Source organism: Sus scrofa, unplaced genomic scaffold, assembly GCF_000003025.6.
Source record: "Sus scrofa isolate TJ Tabasco breed Duroc unplaced genomic scaffold, Sscrofa11.1 Contig55, whole genome shotgun sequence".
Lineage (NCBI taxonomy): Eukaryota > Metazoa > Chordata > Mammalia > Artiodactyla > Suidae > Sus > Sus scrofa.
In genome coordinates this window covers 75,365-95,387 of record NW_018085243.1, presented here as the reverse complement: position 1 = coordinate 95,387, position 20,023 = coordinate 75,365, and the positions used below count along the sequence as shown (strand labels likewise).

The window sequence follows — 20,023 nt, the reverse complement described above, 5'->3', positions numbered from 1 at the left end:
TCTACGTTAACTATAGGAGCAATTGTTCTTATTCTTTTGCTAGCACTGTATAGAGAGAACGCAGGATTTTTCTGCAACATGACCAAAGAAATAAAAGTAATGATTTAACTATATTTTTGTAGCACAGGAAAAAAAATCAACTTAGTGATTATGTAGCCTAAATGCAGTCTCTGTACACAAGCACCAATTAAGTTTTGGAAAAAGAGTTTTGGGTGAAGCAGAGAGAACAGTTTTATTGCTTTGGTGGGAAAAGGAGACAACCACAGGTTAATGCCTCAAAATTGTGTCCTGCCTTGAGAGGGGACAGCAAGAGATTTTATAAGTTTAGCTCAGAAGACAGGGTTATTGATTAAGGTGTCTATATTATTCTCCCTCCATTGATTATTTTCGAGTGGTCAAGTCTGGCATCAGTCAGTCTGATGATGGTTTCTAGTCACCTTTGGAGTTATTGCTTCTTGATATTTTCTCTATAAAAAAGATTTCTAGAAAGGAAATATTGGTAATAAGTCAGTGGGCCAAGGCAGGACATAGCATAATGGAGACTGTTTTAACTAGTTTTTAGCTGTAACAATATTTCCTATTCATTAAGTCTTGAGTCAGCCTTTTGAGACTGAGTGAAGGCCTGAGAGGCTTAAGGGGAAAGGCTTTTACTCCACAACACAAGCACTTAGGGCCTAGTACACAGTTTCACTTAGCACTAAGAAATACCCTAAGACAATCAATCTCTTAATTTTATTTTTTTTACTAACGTATTATAAAAATTGAGATTTTTCCTGATAATCATCATAAATATATGTATAATATTTAATTTTTGTATTCATTTCTTCATTGAACTTAATTATAAATGTGTGTCTGATAATTTCAGAAACTGTTCACTCAAAAAATACAAAAAATGAAATAAACTGGTTTGGAACCATGTATGACACAAGAGTATTACAATTATTTCTTGTCATATTACTATTAACTGCAAGATATAGCCCTCTAATTATTTATAAAGTCAGAGTAGGTGATGTGGTAGTCTCTTATCTTGGATATTTTTTCCTATTGAAGTTAGAACAAAATACTCTCTCACACTGTTACATTCCAAAACAACCCATCTTGTTCTGATCTCAAACATGGGAAATAGCCACAAATTGAGTGGAAATCAAAATATCTGCCAATATCCACAATGCTTTACTTTCTTATGCTAAGAAATCACTTAGATTATCTTGTTCTTAGTCTCTTTTATTGAAAATTGATGGTATGGATACATTAGTTTAAGTTGTTTACTAACCTATTTATCTAATGGCTACCTTTACATCAATTTGTTGTAGGTAAATAAATCTATCTTTGATGTAAACAGTATGCCCTCTCCTAATCAAGGAATTGGCATTAGTGGTAATAAGGTAAGGAGGAAGTTGATCAATGAAACACAATTTATTAAACTTTATTTAGGTACTGTTAACCGTCAAACACTGTGAGCCTGATAGTTATCTTCACTTTGTTTAAAAAAAAAATAGATGTTAAGATGTGTTGTGGCAACATTCAATTTATAATTGGAAAAAATTGATTTTTTTTTTCCTGAAATTAGAGTTGAATAATAATTTAAAATAGAGCTGCGGAGTTCCCGTCGTGGCGCAGTGGTTAACGAATCCAACTAGGAACCATGAGGTTGCGGGTTCAGTCCCTGCCCTTGCTCAGTGGGTTAACGATCTGGCATTGCCATGAGCTGTGGTGTAGGTTGCAGACATGGCTCGGATCCCACGTTGCTGTGGCTCTGGCGTAGGCTGGCGGCTACAGCTCCGATTGGACCCCTAGCCTGGGAACCTCCATATGCCATGGGAGCAGCCCAAGAAATAGCTAAAAAGACAAAATAAAATAAAATAAAATAAAATAAAATAAAATAAAATAAAATAAAATAAAATAGAACTGGGAGTTCCCTCTGTGACTAAGCAGGTTAAGAAACCATCATAGTGTCCATGAGGATGCAGGTTTGATTCCTAATCTCCTTTAGCAAGTTAGGAATCTGGCATCACCACAAGCTGTGCTACAGTTTGCAGATGCAGCGCAGATCCAGTGTTGCCTCGGCTGTGTTGTAGACCCTGGCTGCATCTCTCATTCAACCTGTAGCCCAGGAACTTCCATATGCTGCAGGTCCAGCCAGAAAAAGAAAAAAGAATAAAAGTAGAATTTGTTTCTCACAGTATTGGACATTTTAAACTGCTACTAATTTACCTATTTACGGTGAATTTGTAAGCTATTGTACATGATGGCTTCTGAGTAACTTCGCTACAAAAGCATTCTGTGTTTTATAAAGTCATGTTGAGTACCCAGATGGCGTCCACATCTGCCCATACTGGTTGAAAGTGTACTGCAGGGTTTATATCCCCACAGGGTATAAGTTAACTCCTCAACACCTTATAAAACAGTTTCTGGAGAACACTTTATTTTACATGCTCTTTCTCTCTGTATAAAACTTCAATACTGTACAAAAGATGAAATTGTTGAATTTTTCTTCCATTCATTAATGCAATGAATAGGATTTTAGTGCTGACAATCTATCCTAGAGCTACTTTCTGTATTAACTTTAATTGAATTTTATTGCCTAGCTTGTGTATAAGTCACATCAAATTCTCAGAGAAGTTATAGAGTATGAATGATTCAAATATGATTGGGAAATTTATACTTGTATTTTATCATTTTGATTGGTCCTACATACAAGGTTATTCTGTAAATAGGAGAAATGAAAGAATTTAGTGATTATTTTTCACAAATTCACTCAGTTGAAGTTTATGTTTTGCTGCATAGTTTCAACCTACTTTGCTTTTTAATGTTCCTGAAACAATTAGTTTTATATGTCCAGTTTATATTGTTTGTTCACATGACATGGGTGACTAGTCAAATTAAGTAATTCAAGGTGATATAATTTCAATAAATTTGCACCTTTGAGGATAAAGTTGCAAACAAAACCGAAAATCCATCTAGAGCACCCTGGAAAAAGTCCAGTTGACCATAGGGAGGAGGCTTATACATTTAAAACTGTGTACATTTAAAAAATTATGTAAATTAAAAATTGTTATCTAGTACGCAATAATAAAATATTTTCTCTACCATTTAAATATCCTATAATTATTGATGGTAATGTTGAAAATTAATTCATTTTCCCATGATAAAGTTATTTCACAATACTTTTTACAAAACAAGAGAAAAAATTCAAGCTTAAATTTAAGAAATTACTAATATTACTACTAATGGATATTGTTTTTGGTAAATTTGAAATTTTTATTATGATGCTTTTTAAAATTTTTTTCCTGCTGTACAGCATGGGGATCAAGTTACTCTTACATGTATACATTTTTTCCCACCCTTTGTTCTGTTGCAATATGAGTATCTAGACATAGTTCTCTTGCTATTTTTAAGTGAAAATTCATGATTTTTCTTTTCAGATATTTAAATCATCTGTTTATAACAGATGGCAAAATGAATTATATAGAAAGAGAAGTATCTCACTATTCATTTTTGGGGACTTTCTTCTTACCAGAACATATAAATATTGTGCTTTATGTTTTTCTTACTCTGTTACATTGCCCTGTTGATAGAAAACTTTCTGATTCTTATTACTATTAGATGCAGTCCTCTTTTTCACCAACCCACATACTATTTCCTCTGCCACAGTCCTCAGTCCTCTTTCTTGGACATCTGCTATACCTCTAGCATTACTCCCAAATTCATTGGTGACCTGCTAGTGGAAAGAAAACCATTTCCTATGGTAATTGGATGTTGTAGGTCTTTTCCAAGCATTTCTTTGGAATGATTGAAGTCTTAATTATTACAGTCATGGCCTTTGATGACTATGTTGCCATCTACAGACCTCTCCATTACATGATTATCATGAGCAGGACAAGATGCAATTTCCTAGTCTTAGCTGCTTGGGCTGGTGGAGCTGTTCACTCCTTTTCTCAATTGTCTGTGATAATCCAGTTGCCTTTCTGTGGTCCTAATGAGATCAATCACTATTTTTATGACATCTCTCCTTTGCTAAAAGTTGCCTGTCATTATGCTTATCAATTCAGGAATGGTGGCCTCAATGACATGTGTGGTTTTATTTTCTCTTATGTCATTATATTATTCACTTTAAGGAATCACTCAGCTGAAGGAAGATGAAAAGCCCTCTCCATCTGTGGCTCTCATATCACTGTAGTAATTTTATTTTTTGCTGCTTCACTCTTTACCTATCTTAGACCTTGCTCCAGTTTTCCTGAAGATAAAGTATTTGTCCTGTTTTACTCCATCATTGCTCCTATGTTTAACCTCTTAATCTATACACTAGGAAACTCAGAAATGGAAAACTCTGTGAGATAAGTTTGGTGTCAAACATCATAGCTAAACATTTTCATTAAAAGAAGTTTGGAGTCACCTAAATGTGGAGGTAAGGAGCTAACATCTGTCTAACAGATTAATTGGCCATTGTTGTCATTTTATGAATCACATAAAAAAGGCTTTAGTAAATGACACTTGTTCAACCATACAGGAAGTAAATTTGGCATTTAGTTAATTCTCTCAGATTTTAAGATGATGTGAGCAGATTTACATGCATAAAAAACATCTGGCTTACAACAATTAAAGCAATGTTAAATAAGCAAAAAAAGGATGCAGAAGTGAAAATATGAATAATAATTTATTAAGAATCAGTTACAGGAGTTCCTGTCATGGTGCAGTGGAAACGAATCCCACTAGGAACCACGAGGTTGTGGGTTTGATCCCTGGCCTTGCTCAGCGGGTTAAAGATCCAGCATTGCTGTGAGCTGTGGTGTAGGTCACAGACACAGCTTGGATCTGGCATTGCTGTGGCTCTGGCATAGGCCGGCAGCTATAGCTCCAATTAGACACGTAGCCTGGGAACTTCCATATGCTGTAGGTGTGGCCCCAAAAAGACAAAAAAAAAAATTAGCTATAGGAGTTCCCTTTGTGCCTCAGCAGAAAGGAGACTGACTAGTATCCATGAGGACATGGGTTCAATCCCTGGCCTCACTCAGTGGGTTAAGGATCCAGTGTTGTGAACTGTGGTATAATGATGCCAAGTGTTAGGGCGAAAAGACTGCTTCTATTTGATATTTTCTTTTCCTTTTCTTCTAATCCCCAACCAACTATTTCAGCAATGCTTGTCCCTAAAAACAGGTAACTTCATACCAATTATGATATTGTAGGTCATCACTTTACTGACCTATCTTCTGAACATTTTGGATCCTGATAATGATCCATACTTGGAATATAAATGACTATGATTGGTTCTCTCTCCTACCTCATCCCTTGTTTTCCTAGAAGCTAATCTAATACTATGAGAGGTTACATTAGTTTTTTTCCTGTTCTTCAGAATTCTGGAAGAACACAAAGCAGTCAATAGGTGGACTGGAGCTGCAGGTGGAGCCTGAGCCAGAGGCGGCCAGCCCTCCAAGAGCTTGCATGTGTGCAGAGAAGAGTCCTGTGGCAGTCCACTCCTCCTCCTCTTGCCCTCCCCCAACAGTGGCACTTTGCTTTCCTGTGGGCCCAGACCTCCTCCTGGATTCCCTCAGCTCTGGTGTTCTGCTCCCTAGATCATGACACATTGCTCCCCAGCCCCTCAGGCTGTCTCCACACAGCCATCCGTAGTCCTCTCACCAGAAGTGACCTCTGGAGCCTGAGTCTCAGCACACAGTCCCCACCAGAGTTTCTCAGGCTGTGGTTTCTGGGGTGGTATGCAGATGATCTTTGAGGTTCTCACTCTGCTTTTCCCTCCTCAGTCCAGCTGCTGCACTTTTCTCTGTGACTTTGAGGTCCCTCATTCTCAGTTCATCTCCCTGTTGGTTAGGTGGCTTCCCAAGATGTGGGTTCCTTTTCTCTTTCACAGCTCCCTCTCAGAGTTTTAGTCCCATCTTGCTTCCTTTTCTCTCTCTCTCTCTCTCTTATTTGCTTTTGTTGTACTGTTATGTGGAGGGTTTATTGCCCTTTGAGGAGGTTTAATTTCTTCTGCCAGTGTTCAGTAGGTGTTCTGTGTGAATCATTCTACATGTAGATGTGTTTTTTTGATGTGTTTGTGGGACAAGTTGAGTGAGATGTCTTACTCCTCCACCACCTTCATCATCCTCAATTCATTATATTTCTTGATTGTTTTGATTTAGGATACCTGTTGACTTATCTGTCAGCACAACCATATTAGAAACTCCTTGTCAGTTGGGAATATGAACCTTGATTGAGTTTTTCCAACCTCCATGTAGCACTGGTATTTAGCACATCCTCATTATGTATGTGTGTAATTGATAAAATTATTATATGCATTGATGGATGTATGGAATAGATGGATGGATGGATGAGTAAATCCAGCTTTCTGTATTTGGGAAAATAAGTGTAGATTCTACACTTACAGAGCATATGCCACCAGGGAAGTTTGACACTACCCCTAATGGATGGTGACAGTTTCACCAGCTCTCAGAAAATCAGGTAGAAGACACATAAATAAATAAACTGTTTCATACTAGAGTGCTTCATCCTGCGCTGCAGGTCAATGGGAAATCCTGAAAGAGGCGTGCAAAGCACGCGAGACTCTTACATTTTAAAAGTGGGGAACCAGGAGGCACTCTGTTCTGCTGAATAAAGGCCCCTAGGCTTTAGCCCAAAAGACTTTTATTAGGGAAAGTGATGTGTTTAGATTAGTGAGCAAGAGTAGGCACAGGGAGTATCAAAGCTATCTCTTAGTGAGATTTAGGGAGGCTAATAGCAATAAAAGTCACAGGTGTATATACATCTAGGATATAGTACAGCTGCCTAAAGAACAATATAGTTAACATATAAGCCCCTCATTTTATTTTGACAGGAGACCCTGCATTTTAGAACACTGTGTCAGCAGACATGCTTATCTGCCTTTTGCCATCACAAGCATTCCTTGATTTATCATGCTTTTGCATGTACCAAGTTTGCTTTCTGAGAGTTCTGCAGTTCAGTGGTCTCCAACATTAGAGCAGAGTGAAGTTGCAACACATTGCTTCTCTTTGGTCTAGATTGAGTACCATAATAGATCCTCTACTTTTGCACTCGCAGTGGATATATGTGAAAACCAAACAAGTTTAGGAGAGTACAAATTAGGAATTATTTACACAAATGTTATTGACATAATCTTTGAGGCTTTATCTTCAGGAAGCAGTGAACAATTGAACTTTGTATTCTGTAAATTAGCAATGCAAAATAATTGAAGTATAAACTCTTCTTTCTCTGGGATAAATTTTGATGCTTCAATCATGAGGCATTTTCTGTGGTTACTTTTATTCATTTATTGAATTTGACCACTCCCAGGGCATGCAAAATTCTGGGGTTAGTAATCAAACCTGTTTCACAGCAGTGACCTGAGCCATAGAAGTGCAACACTGGATCCTTAACCTACTGAGCCACTAGGGAACTCTTCTGTGGTTAATCCTTGGACTTCATTCTTTTTCATTTCATCTTGAGAAGCTTGAAGGAATAGATCATATACATATGAATAGATAATATTGTGCATGTTGTAGTAATTCTGAAACTATAAAAAACTGGATTTGTTACAGAATTATAATTCTGTAATTGAAGACCATAAAATATTGCACATTGAAAGGATTATTTTGAAGTGTAAATAAACAAGTATATGTAAAGCTACTAGTATATGCATAATTTGAGAATTACTTGATCTAAAATGTATACATATATATAAATGTGTAATTCTCCTAGGCGAGATATAAAGCTTTTTCCTGTCACATTGCAATTACATATAATTGATTGCTATTTTACCATTATTGTATTACTATTTGATTTTAAGATAATAGTGTTTGATTTCCTGGAAGAAATTAGAACTTTAAAAATATCAGGGAAGCATCCAGATGTTCTTAGATGTTGTCAGAGAGCAAAAATCTCTGGAACAGGAGTTCCCGTTGTGGTGCAGTGGTTAACAAATCCGACTTAGGAACCATGAGGTTGCAGGTTTGATCCCTGGCCTTGCTAAGTGGGTTGAGGATCTGGCATTCTTGCCATGAGCTGTGGTGTAGGTTGCACACACGGCTCGGATCCCACGTTGCAGTGGCTCTGGTTTGGGCCGGTGGCTGCAGCTCCGATTGGACCACTAGCCTGGAATTCCATATGCCGTGGGAGTGGCCCTAGAAAAGACAAAAAATTAAAAAATAATAATAATAAATAAAATCTCTGGAACATAATACGCATCCAATGCCCTTCATCATGTGAAAACATTTGCCCTCTATGAAAACATTGTCAGAGTACAGAGTACAATGCCACTCACTTATTATTTTTGAGTGTTTTCTGAAATGGATGGGTTATTATGCATAGTTCTTTTACTTTCAGTGTACTCTTCTGTTGAAAAACATTGACAGTTATCATAGGATGAGCAGATTTTTTTCTAATCATCCATCGTGTTAATGGGACATAAGGTTGTATAACAAAACATACCGATTTCCTTATAGGAACCTATCAAATTTAAGTCTTAAATAAATCTAATTAAATGTGATCATTACAAATATTCTACTTTATTCTAAGTTATTTTTAATTGTGTCCTACTTTATAAAATATATGTATATATATTTACATATATATATACACAAATTTTATGTGTCAAAATTACATTAACTCTGTGTTTACATTATCAAAGTGAATTTTAGAAATTGGGTAAATAATGCTGAACGAAATAAATAAAATCATATCTGAGTTGTTCTTACCAAATTATTATTCTGATGTATGTTCAGGCAGTGACCCCATTCTTATGGGTTTCATTTGCATTATGGAAAATTTGCTTCCAAGGGGACCTCTGGCAATACTTTTATTTTCTCTTTAGGACCACACCTGCAGTATGTGGAATTTCCCATGCTATTGGTGTTGAATCAGAGCTGTGGTTTCTGGTCTACACCACAGCCACAGCAACTCAGGATCTAAGCCATGTCTGTGACCTACAACACAGCTCATGGCAACACCAGATCCTTAAGCCACTAAGTAAGGCCAGGGATTGAACCCATTACCTCCTGGATCCCAGTTGGTTTCATTTCAGCTAAGCCACAATGAGAACTCCTGAATACATTTTGATTAGCATAAATAGGATGGTACTACTAGCATCCAGTGAGTAGAGACCAGGGAGGCAGCCAACCACTCTAAAATGTAAGGAATATGAGTTCCCTAGTGGCTCAACAGGTTAGAGATCTGGCATTTCACTGTGGTGAGGATTTGATCTCCCGCCCAGGAATTTTGCATACCAAGATGTGGCAAATTGAAACGAAATGTTTTTCTAATTTACAGGGTGGAGCTTTTCTCTTCATCTTCTCCCAACAAGAGTACTGGCAAAAAAATCAGTAGTGCTGCTTTTAGAAATTCTGAGCTAGATAAAGTCGTAACAGTTTTATAGTTTGCAAATACATTGTAGTTTACTTATTTTAGGCTTCTTTTTAGAAGTTTAATATCTTTCAATTTTTTTTTCTTTTACAGCCACCACATGGCATATGGAATTCCTGGGTCAGGGATCAGATCCAAGCCACAGTTATTAGGACCTACACCACAACTGTCATAACACTGGATCCTTTCACCCACTGTGTCAGACTTGAGACCTGGCTCTGCAGAGATGCCTCTGATCCCTTTGCACCACAGCAGGAACTCCAAATCCTAGAGCATTTTTATACATTGGGGAATAAATTTGTAAAACCATGTAATAGAACACATGCATATTTAATTAGAACAAATAGCAATGTATCAGTTATAAATTATAGCATGTCCTGTATACCATACTTAAAAAAGAGTTTGCAGCCAAATAAAAGAAAGTATGGATTCTCAAACAATATTCTCTCTGACTCTCTTGCCTTATGCTATTAAAGTGGAAAACATTATTTTGTGTGTTTCAAGAAAATATTTTTGTTTACTTCTGAGAAAACAAAATTTACTCATTGACATACTCCTTGGGAATTAAATATTTACTTAATCCTTTAAATATGAAAAAAAATTTGTCTGATGTTACTAGAAAATTTGGTATTTTTTTAAACTCGTGCCATCAAACTCCTTTGCCCCTGACCTCCAGAGCTCAGTGTAAGGACAAGCAAGATGTAGAATCAGCACATTATTGCTGACCTGAATTAGACATGTTTGTTAATACGTAGGTATTTTTACAGAGGGAATGTAGGTTTTACTTTTTTAGTTTGTATGTTGTATTACTTCCTTATGACTGAAATGTAATAAGGTTTTTTGACATTCTCTCACACCATAGATAAGATAAAAATAAAGCTAATTGGAATTCCCATTGTGGTTCAGTGAGTTAACAACACAACATAGTGTCCTTGAGGTTGCAGGTTTGATCCCTGGCCTCACTCAGTGGATTACGGATCTGACTAGCCAGGGAACTTCCAAATGCTGCAGCCGAGAAAGAAAAACAACAACAAAACCCTAGGATTTTGCCACAGTACATACTTTTTCCTACTGAGATAAAATATTTTATGCACTACAGAAATCGTTTTTGTTTCTTGTGTTCTTGAGCAAACTGAAGGAAAATGACCTGACACCAACTTCAAGCACCTTCCCACCTCAGAGAGACAGAAGAGGTATCAGGTGTACTGTTCTTATCACTCATCCCATTCTGAAGTGAATCTTGCTGCGTCAGCCTTGTTATTGAGAAGTAAGATATATCGCTTTTTTAATAGTATTAGAGAAGCAATGATCCTTCCTCCTTTAGCAGATTGGAAAATGGGTTCCAATAGCCATATGCCCTGGCTAAACCCTGGGTTCTAACTTTTTTTCTGCAAACTCATAATTCTTTAGTTGGGAGGACACCAGCTCCTCCTACAGCTTGACATTGAGAGTGAAAAATAAGACTTATCATTGAGACCATGCAAGAGGACAGAATACTGGCATTGACACAAAAGGACATCACCACATCTCTGGATGAGCAAAGGCTAAGGGCCTAGTCTTGGAGCTGTAAACAATGCCAGGACATGTGACCTAGCTGCCACTTCAGCATCTATTCTGATTGTTTGTCACTCTGTTACAAAAAAAAAAAAAAAAAAAAAAAAAAAAAAACTTGTTGTCACTCTGTTACAAAACTTAGTAGGTAAAAACAACAACCATTCATTTATCTCAGGAATCTGCCATGTGGGTAGAACTGGATAGAGATGAAGTCTCTGCTCTCTAATGTCTAGTATGTCATTTAGGAGCACTTGAATAGCTCAGATTGGATGGAGCTTGGCTGAGCATCTCCTTTTCAGAGCATTTCCCTGTAAACTTTTAAGGTGTTTTCTTCAACAAGATGGCCTCAGAGTAGTTCATGAGCATATGACCCAAAAGACCAAGGTTGATGCTGCTGGCTTCTCATGTTATAGCCTTGGAAATTCCATAGAATTATTCCTGTGGTCTCCTATGGAGAAGCAAATCACTAAAGCCACCAGGATTCAAGAAGAAGAGTGTCAATGATTTTATAGCCACATTTAATCCATGATAGCACTCTATTGTCATTTAATCTCTTTTTTTTTCTTTTTATGGCTGCACTTGCAGCATAAGGAAATTCGCAGGCTAGGGGTCAAATCAGAGCTGCAGCTAGAGCCTACACCACAGCCATGGCAACAGTAGATCTGAGCCATATCTGCAACACACACCAAAGCTTGTGGCAATACTGGATCCTTAACACTGAGCAAGGCCAGGGTAAAACCCACATCCTTACTGAGACTATGTTGGGTTCTTAATGTGCTGAGCCACAATGGGAACTCCATAATTTATCCTCTCAACCTCTCAACTCTATATTTTTCATAGCAGTTTACAAAAAAGCAACCAGGAGGGATTTGTTTTGGATAAGTTAGCCCCTAATTCTAATTCCTCCATTTTCATCCAGTGGTGTTTTCCATGATTTATAGCTTACTATGTCAGTGATCCATACACTTACAAATAAAAATGACTGTAAGCCTAAAATGAGACATTGCACAGGGACACAGGTATGTATATTTAGAACAGTACACATATATGTTTGTCTATGTATAGAAAAAGAATTTGTTGCAACACTTGAAGCCCTCCAGCAACCAGGGGCCAATCCATCAGAAAATCCTCCAGGAAAAGATGTCAAAGGATGTGCAGTCAGGAACTTTCCCAGTGCAGGAGACTGTTGATCCTATATACATCGTGATGTGTCAGCCAGAATGCATATACCTCCTTGGCTCCATAGCAGAATAGTTTTGAAGTATAAAAATGTCGAGGCCAAGCATTCTAGGCTAATTGACATGCCCCCAAGAACTGGATGGTCTTCCTGACAGACCCAATTTTTTTTCAGCTCAGGTACCTCCCTCCCAGTAAAATGACTCAACCATAGAAAAGAATGAAATAATGGCATTTGCAGCAATATGGATGGAACTAGAGATTATCATACTAGGTAAAATACATCAGGAAGAGAAAGAAAATACCATATATTATTTACAAGTGGCATCTAAAATATGACACAATTTTACTTATCTATGAAACAGAAACAGACGCACAGACATAGAGAACAAACTTGTGGTTGCCAAGGAGGTGGAGGGTAGAGAGGGATGGATTGAGAGTTGGGATTAGCAGGTGCAAACTATTATGTATAGGATGGATAATCAACAAAATCTTATTCTATAGTATAAAAACCTTATTCAGTATCCCCAGATAAACCATAATGGAAAAGAATATAAAAGTAACTTGTATGTATGTATAACTGAATCACTATACTATACATCAGGAATTGACATGACATTATAAATCAACTATACTTCCATTGAAAAATAAAATCAGTTTGAGTTATAGGTAGATAATTTGTATGTCATAGTACTTACAAAATTCTGCCCATTAGTGTTGAAGCCAAAGTATGACTATGATGTTGGAAAGACCTGGAAAAATGAGCATGGTTGAATCACCAACTCCAGAGTACCAGCTATGTCCACATGTGGCTAATAAGGATAGACATTTGCTCACATGTGGAGACTAGCCTTATAGGAATATGTCCACCACTGAAGGCATCACATGAGTCAACCAGGCCCGGGCTGTTACTTCCATCATGGATGTAAATATTGCAGGATAGGACTGAAAACTGGCTACAGTGTCAGGACCTGCATCATTGCTCAGAAGCCCCTACCAGTGACCAGGTTCTCTATTTTAACTTAGATGGCTGTGGTAGGCAGAATGGTGCCCAAAGTTCCCACCTCAACATTTATAAATGAGGAAACATCAGCCTTTCCCCAGACCTAACCAAGATCGAGGATCTATGGTCCAAACCTTTTTCTTGCAAATACATGAGTTTGGTCAACATTAGTCTTCATGGTTAAGGCATGGATCAGTTGGGAATGGAGTCCAACTGATGAGGCTGAAGCTTTATGACATGTCAGACCCTGTGGCCTGACCACTGCTTCAAAACCTCAGTGTTTTCCTTCCATTTAGTGTTTTTTGGGGAGTTTATATTTCAATAAAGTTAATTATATGCTATACAGTCCTGTCTGAAATGAACCATTCAGGGTTAAAAATAAATGGATTTTACTACTGAATTTATAAAACATTTAGCTTTGTAAGAAAATTTTTTATCATTTTCATTAGTTATTACGTAGCTTTCAAGGATAATAAAGCTGTTTTGAGATTTCAAATGTGAGAAATGTATGGCAAGGGTATAAAAAGTACATCAGTCAAGGTGCAACTTAAATGTTAATATAAACATACTCTATAATCCAGATCTATTTAACATGAACATTAGTGCCCTTTTTGTTGTTAATTTCACCTGTACAGTACAGCCTGAATGTTGGACAGTGGTTCTCAACTGTGGGTGATACTGTTCTCCAGGTCACACTTGGCATCCATTGTCACTGCCATGTAGGGAGGGGTGCCAGTGGTATTTGGGGATAGAATGCAGTGATGCTGCAGTCCTACAGTGCAATAGATGGCCCCCAACAAAGATTTCTCCAGCCAAAACATGGGCACTTCCAGTTTTTCTCCAGCCCAAGCATAGCATCTATCACAGAGTATGACCTATATGAGCCAAGCTGTGTTTTACAGATTTCTGGTCTGTCCTCAGGAATTCTGAATACAGATTTGCTAATCTACAAAGGCTGTTTCAATGACAACGTAATGAATGTGTACCAAAAGCAATGTTTCTAGAATGATTAAACCACAGAATTAACTTACAATGACAGAAATCAGGATATATACAATTTAATGCCTTTGAATATGTTCAACTATATTATCTTCTAATATAGAAAGTTAATTTGACCTGTGTTGACGTGGAAAAGAAAATATATTCCATTGTTCATTTTTCTGGATTATGAAAAAATTTAAAGATATGCCAAGTACCAGGAAAATAGTAAAAGGCACTACAAGTCTTCTAAAAATGTTTATAATATATCAAAAATGAAGAGTCTCACTTATCCAAATTTGTCATGACCATTTGTTTATTTAGATAGGTTAAATTAAGTTTATTCTTTTTTAATAATCATTTCTCAGATTTTTTTTTTCAAATAGCAGTGCACATATATGGGGAGTAGAATAAAAAATGAAGAATTCTCTTCCATACCAATTCTGGTTGTAAAATGTCAGTATTTCCAATGAGAGTACAATGGGGAAACACATTTTAAAAATTCATTTTAAGCTTACCAAGTAGAGGAATTCTTCAGTACTTTACAGTCATTCATCTCCACGTTTACATTCTTTGTATTTTCTTGTGGTCAATAAACTGATTCAAATGACTTAACTTATCCCACCATTGAAAGAGAAAGGTCTCTGCAATTATTTGAAGCCACAGGGTTATCTTAATTTCACCAGTGGCTGCCTTTTTCAGAAGTTCCTTTAGTTCTTCCTTTGATACATAATGATAGCTTTAGTCTCAATGGGCTCTGGATTCAAGGTTACATTCTTTCCTCACCAATTTCATGTTCTCCCCAGATATCATCAGATTGATCCTTAAAGTGCATTTGTGTCAGGTAATTACTTTCTTCTGGAAGAACCTCTTCCACAGGAATTCCCAGTTCAGGCCTCTGTGCTGCTCTTCTAACTTCAGTTGTGTCATTTTTTTCATGCTCTTTTGGGATACTTAATGGATGACTAAAACAAGTATCAGTGAAACAGTATGGAAAAATAATTTTAGAATCTGATCGCTATTGTAGCACAAGTTCATTTTCAATGTTGAGTAATAGGAAGACACTAAAACCCTGATGCAGTTATCCTTTCTCAATGTTCTCCTTCAGGTGACAGTTCTTGATCTCCACCCTGATCCTGCAATCTTTCTTGTCCATGAGGATGCACATCTCCATCAGCAGCTGCACCTGCTTTGCATCCAGGTGGTCTCTGTTTATCTCAGGCATTGTGGGCAAACTTGCACACAGTCCTGGAGACCTGGATCCAGAAACTGCAGGAGAAGACTGCTACCATGTTTCCCCCATGGTCAGAGCGCCCTGCCCCTTCTGGCCCACAGGACAGCCTCCTCAATGCAAAGCTCAGGCCCTAGGGTTTCTTCCTCAAACAGGTAAGGTGAAGAACTCCCTGACCAACAGGCAGTGGGCCCGCCCCCTCAGCGTGCCAAGCGCCCAATGCTAAGCCCAGGACACACATCTGCCCCCAGACCTTGGCCTCTGAACCTCAGCCACCGGCTGTCCCATAATTGTCACGACTACTATCTCTTTCTACCTAAAACTGTAAAGATATAAAAAAATAAAGAATACAAATGTAAAAAAATAAAATAATGTGTAAAATATAAAGAATAGTATGAAATATCATGTTAAGTTTTTTTAACTAATAGTTAACACTTTTTTTTTAAGTGCTGCACCAGCAGCATATGGAAGTTCCCAGTTTAGGGGTCCAATTGGTGTGGCAGCTGCCAACCTACACCGCAGCCATAGCAAAATGATCCAAGCTATGTCAGTAACCAACACCACAGCTCTGGCAATGCTGGATTCTTACTTAACCTGAGCAAGGCCAGGGTTCAAACCTGCATCTTTGTGTATACTAGCAAGATTCATAACCCGCTAAGACACAAGGGGAAGCCCTGGTAACTAACTTTTTTTTTAAGTGCAGCATATAAGACATTCTATTAGTCACTGCTAAACATAGAAAGATCTTCACCTATGGGAATTTGATAAAAGACTTGTACAATGAGGTAGAATGTGGGGACCTGTATCTAGAAAATTGTGTTAAAGAATATCTTTTTCTAGATGGTAGAGTTTACTAAGCATAGGTCTAGAGGGTAAAAAAGGCAAGGTGTATTCTAAGAATGACATACTAGTAATTCCTCTTAAAAGTTTTCAATTTCCAATCAGGCTTGAGTAGTAAATCATTCTTTACATAATTAAACTTGGCACTAATGAAAATTACAAAAGTTTTGTCCTCCATTAAAACATTTTTAGCATTTAATATCCATTATTTTTAGTATAATTGCTGTATATAAAATGAAATCAAAGAGAACATAATGGTGGGCTTGTCTGAACACAACATCACATTGCTCTATTTTTCAGAGAGACACATATGCAAATTATAGAGTGTCTATCTTCTATTTTATAGATTAATTTTCCTGGTTCTTTTTCCTGGATCAAGTTTAAAGCTCATAAGACAGTCTGTTCTTCAAGTGCGGATGGGGAAACAGGTTTCCTGAGGCCTAACAGATGTGTAGGTTTTCTTTCCTCTGTGATGTAGTGACTCAGAGTGTAGATGCTGGAGTCAGATAACCCAACCGAGTAGCAGTTCTGCTACTGACTAGATAATCTCTTAAGTGTACCTATGAAATGGGAACCAATGATACTATTATTTATTTCATACAATATCTGTGAACATTAAATGAAATATTAGTCATAAAAGGTAACCTACTATATAATTTCATTTATATGAAATATCCAGAATGGAGAAATCCATGGAAATAGGTGGGATTGGTGATTACCAGGGAACAGGGAGAGAAAGGGATGGAGAAGACTTGTTTAATGGGTATGAAGTTTTATTTTCGGGTGATGAAAGTGTTTTGCAACCAGAGAGAGGTAGTGATTGAACAACATTGTGAATGAGTGGAATGTCACTGAAGCATTCACTTTAAAATAACTTATTTTACGTAACATGAACTTCACCTCCATAAAAAACCTAGTTCTAAGTAGAAAATACATATATATACATATTTCATATCTATATATGAAGTTTGTAATGTCATTCCAGGTTGCTGTTGTCTTAAATACATGTGGAGACTCCTTTCTTCTTTCCTTCCGTCCTTCCTTCCTTCCCCCCTTTCTTCCTTTTCTTTCTGTCTCTCTGTTTCTTGTTCTTATTTAGTATTAGATTTCATGTGGGCACAACTATAAATTTTTAAATCCAGTATCACTAGAGTTTTGTGAATGATAGTTGGGAATCTGGATATAAGTTTTATACTGATAAGCCAAAAGGAAGGCACACAAGTTAATTAATTCTCATCTCTCTCTCTCTGTTTGTGTTTGTGGGTCTGTATAATCACTCAAAAACTTTAAAGTGAATGATTACTAGAGTTTTGGTAGTATGATGTCATGCATTAATTTATATCAATTTCATAACAATGTGGTCAATAAAGCATGTATAAATGTTACCATTCTATAGGAATGGAAACATCAGCTGTTTTAGAACATTCAAACACTGTCTGAGTAGTGTCCATGTCATTGGAACACATTTCTTTAGTTCCTGACAACTGCATGTGTTCTCTGTGTTGTGCCTTCCTTCATCCCAAGATATTTTAGAGAACACATGTTTTCAAAATGTTATTCATAAAAGAAAGTATACTTTATCACAGTGAGAGCAGGTACAGTTGCTGAGAGGACCTGTAGTTCTGATTACTTTCAGTCTCAAGAGAACAGAAAAGATGTTCCTGATCCAACCTGTGGACATCTGAGATGCACATCTATGTAGGAACTACTGCTTTATCCTCAAAAGAAAAAAATCAAAGATAATAAAATCTCTACTCTCAATAAGTCTTTAAGAATTGTGGAAAACCTTGTCTTCTCTGAATATTCTGATTATTCTGTATTTTGCTTAATTGTGAGTGTTGAGGAAGTAGTGACAGAGGGTTCTTTAAAATTTTTGACATTTCCTGCTGTTTCCATACTAAGAGCATCTATTACCATCTGTATGATTTGTCTTATTCCCAGACAGAAAACAATTTCCTAACCTGTGTTTATCTTTCAAATGCCTTTTTCTCCTTTTGTGGAAAGAAGGCATTGTTAATAATACTATGTTCAGTATTTTCCTGTGTGTGTATGTTTGTGGCATTACATATTTGGTTTATATAGTCACTTAACACCCTGTGCATATGTATGGAAAATTGGAGCTATTTTATGGAAAGTGGAATATCTCAGAATTGCAATCTATTTGTCTATAATACAAGGAAAATCATTTCTTCCTTAATTAGCCTATAAGTGCGGTTTCTTATATGTGGAATCTTTACAAAAGGATACAAATGAACTTATTTGCAAAACAGAAACAGACTCACAGACTTTGAAAAACTTCTGGTTATCAAAGGGAGCAGGTTGAGGGGGGATGGACTGGGTGTGTTTGGATTGGCATATGCACACTCTTGTATATGGAATGATTGGCCAGTGGGGACCTGCTGTATGTCACAGAGAATTCAACTCAATATTCTGTGATAATGTGGGGAAAGAATCTAAAGAGAATGGATGTGGGTACCTGTATAATGAATCACTTTTTGCTACTGTTGCAGAAACCAGGGCAGCGGAAAGAGGCAAGCTGCACTTGGAGATGCAGAATAGCCAGGCTTTTTCAGCACAGGATGCTGGCTGAGAAAAGTGGCCTCTAGAGTCTGAGCCCCAGGTCTTTGTTCTGGGTAGCTTTTATACCATACAGACTTTACAGACTTCCAGGTCTTGTTTTTCCTGCCCAAGCAGTCTGGCCCTCCCCTTTCCTGAGCAGACAGTGTTCCTAAGAAGCTGAGTAAACAGGGTTACAAAAGTGAAACTGACAAGGAATGCTGGGTAAGCAGCTCTGCTATCAAGGACATAAGGTACATAGTTGCTACAAGATTACAAGAAGGGTGGTATGTGGACAGCAGAGGCAGCTGACAGGCACTTAGCTGCTTCTTCAGCCAGGAGGTTGTTTCTTTAGTTACAACTCTTACTTCATTCCCACAGAAATTATCACACCATTGTAAATCAACTATACTTCAATAAAAAGAATTTTTCTTTCTCTCTTTTTCTTTCTCTTTCTTTCTTTTTTTTTTTTTTTTTTTTTTTTTTGTCTTTTTAGGCCACACCTGCAGCATATGGAACTTCCCAGCCTAGGGCTCAAATCAGAACTGTAGCTGCCGGCCTACCCAATAGCCACAGCAATGCCAGATCTGAACTGCGTGTTTGACCTACACCACGGCTCACTGAAATGCTGCATCCTTAACCCACTGAGTGAAGCCAGGGATTGAACTCACATCCTCATGGATACTAGTCAGGTTCGTTACTGCTGAGCCACAACTGGAACTCCCCTCATGCATTTATCTTGTTTCTACTTTCTTCACGCCCACCCTTTAAACTGGATCCCAGAATGACTCACAAGAAGTTGAAGATCTCCAATGATGGATTGCAGATGGAGAAAGATGAAAGCTCTCTGAAGAACAGCCATACCTCAGAGAGGTTTAGTGGCACAGGGTGCTATGGGGCAGCAGGAAATATATTCATTGGCAGTGGCTGCCACTATTGGGAGGTGGTCATGGGTTCCTCCACATGGTAAGTATACCCCGCTTTTCTTTTCTCTCTCCTGTTGTCAGTGTCTTGGGCAATTCAGTTCTATAGCACAAACATAATACCAGTAAGTCAGGGTTAAAAGGTATGTATGTGATGGAAACCACTTCTAGAAAAATTTGCCAGCTTTTAAAAGTAAAATCTTGGAAAATATACTGAGCTAGGACTTGAAAATTGCAACACTCTAATTGCTAACTTTTTTAAAGCTCTAGTGTTGTCAGTATCTAACTATTTAAGGAAGAAGCATGTATTCTATTTCTTATATATATGGTGTCTAGCACAACTCAGATCACTAATAAATGTTTATTCTTTTCTTTTGTTCACTGTCTCACAGG

At 37.4% G+C, this 20,023-nt stretch overlaps 1 pseudogene across 1 annotated transcript; it reads right to left on the bottom strand.

Moving 5' to 3' along the window:
• Positions 1–14,644: 14,644 nt before the first annotated feature.
• On the bottom strand, positions 14,645–15,305 carry LOC110258909 (annotated as a pseudogene). The gene has a single exon (XR_002341272.1). The product of XR_002341272.1 is annotated as an isopentenyl-diphosphate Delta-isomerase 1-like (transcript).
• Positions 15,306–20,023: the final 4,718 nt, after the last annotated feature.